Here is a 2,501-nt window from a genome sequence, read left to right as displayed (position 1 = left end):
GGAAGTATAATCATAATGTTAAGATCTTTCCTCACGACGTACGAAAGGTGAAGATGAGTACGTAATCTTTATACTCGTCCCAGTTGATAGAAATTTACTATCATTAGGACACGAAAGTTACATTCATATTCTGATTACACAATAGAGTGGCATTTTTCTTGGTGTTATGTATTTATGACGAATTTATTTCCTCATTTCTTGACTTACACTTCCTACCAGTGATTTATCGTCATAAATTCTGACTTTTCTAGTGCAATCAGCTATGTAAGAGCCATGAATATACATATCTCTTTGAACATATACAACCCTTAATGTTCATTAAACTTAAGTTGCTCTTGAAGTTGAAGATCAAACAAATAAAAACTTGTTCAAGGAACAAAGACTCGTACATTACCCAGTGATGTAACTCAGGAGTATTAATATTTGACTAAATAATGATAACTGTATAAAAATATTCAATAAGACATAATAACACTGAAGTTCGTGATGGTTTAAAACAATATGTATTGTCTTGTGTGTGTGGACTTTGTGATCGGCTCAAGTTGTGAAAATGGTGTTGTCTATGGGAGGAAATGTTCTGAAATGGTAAAGTGTCACTTTGTTCTGTACAGAAAGTGGTTCGTCAGTGTATGTTCTATTCTATAAGATTATTTGTAAGGGATAATGCAAAAACTCTATAATGAATTAAATTGGCTAATGATTATTCGGTTATGTAGTTGTAAGATTGTTAATGCCTTAATGTGAAACTGGTATGCCTTTCAGTGAAAGTGAACTCATAGAGCCGTACTATAGATTATATCAAAGGTGGACATTTGATAATGTTATATTACAGAGAAACAGTAACAGCCGCAAACAAATGTGCTGACAAGGGGAAGTCACAGCAGCGGGATCACCAATTTCTTTCAAACCCTGGGAGGTTTATGTACGTCCAGAGAATATAAATGTGTCCAATGGTTTGTGCCAATGGCCTTTATTTAACTAGAAAATTTTATTTTAAACTTAATGTTAGCAATTTGCGTCTGAGTGCGTGTAGCGACGCTGGTCATATTGGTCAGCGTGTCTGTTCCTTTACCTGGGCGTTTATGGATTCAAGGATTCATTATTTTGCTCTCTTTTTTCATTTGAAATTGTTATGTTTTTCTTCAGTCCATGCGGACTACAAAATGCGCTGCTTATATATAAACTGAATCATAACGTCGTTTTCTATCGTCCCGTCTGGCCATTGTAGCTATCAGCACATAATGCGCAAATTTACTGGCGAATTTTATCTTCTTCATTATTGTCCTAAAAATCGTACCGAAAAAGGAGAAAATTTGACAAATAAATCTACTACCCAGGACGATAATAAACGTACTTGTAACCCCGCGTAGTGACGATTATCGTTAAGGCGTAATTATTGTCTGGTCCGAGTTTTATGGATAAAAAAGCACTTTTACAATCTGAATGTTGACCGATAAGTAGTGATATAAAGTTTCTGATCACTGGATTGCATGGCAAAAGCCTTCATTCAATTACAAATCACTCCGCATTGCTCATATGGAGAGAGGTGAAGGTGCTGTTGGTGGTTATTCGTCCGTCCAATGGACTTGAAGACTTAAACAGCTGTTTATGTTTTTCGACAGGAGTAAGCTACGTGCCGACGCACAGGTTGCACCCTCTTCCTGTGTGCGAAGCACAACAGATCATTTAGATGACAGTGTATGGTCATTCAGCGACCTCCCCTTGTAAAAACTGTGTGTGTTTGTTATGATACAGCTTGTAATTAATCTCTGCATCTCCTAAAGTTGGCACGGACCAAGACAAAAACAGATAAAAGATGTTTGTTTTAAAGTGAAAAGTGAAAGTAAAAGTCAGGTGCTGTTGCGCCTTGAACCCGAGACACCAGGTCACGCTAAGCACAAGACCATCCATGTTAAACATTCTCACACCCAAATTACCAGCAGGTTTACAGGCTGCTAAATATAATGGGGAAGTGGCAGAAACCCTCGGACAGATCTGTTCATTTCTGACGGAGATCAAGATTCCAAAGTTTGACGAAATCGGTGACCCCATAGCTGTGACCGTCTCTCGTGAACTTCATTACAAGGTGTTACCATCGAGGTTTTATACATTTAGAATTCAATTCCTCAACGGTAATTTCCCAGAGTAGTGATGATCATATTTAACAGATATTGATATCGATTTATTTTTATTGTAAACAAATTCTCTCGTTAATGGGCTTTCAACATAGTTTAATCCGCCACCCTCTGCCCTGTGTGATTTATTGTACCTTCAAATTTGCTAGTTTTCATTTATTCTAGAATGTTCATCCTGAGTAGTTGGCGCAAAGAATGTTCTGAAAGAATGGTGCTAAATCAACATTTCCACACGCTTTTGGCGCGAAATGTGAATGTTTCCTGAGTCAGCATTATCTTGTGCAGGCAAGGTCCATGATATATGGTTTATTGATAACTACATTGATGTTAGGACGTCAATATAACATCTTAACCTTACTTACGAGC

The sequence above is a fragment of the Anabrus simplex genome, chromosome 6, assembly GCF_040414725.1.
Source record: "Anabrus simplex isolate iqAnaSimp1 chromosome 6, ASM4041472v1, whole genome shotgun sequence".
NCBI lineage: Eukaryota > Metazoa > Arthropoda > Insecta > Orthoptera > Tettigoniidae > Anabrus > Anabrus simplex.
Note: the sequence above shows the minus strand (reverse complement) of the source record.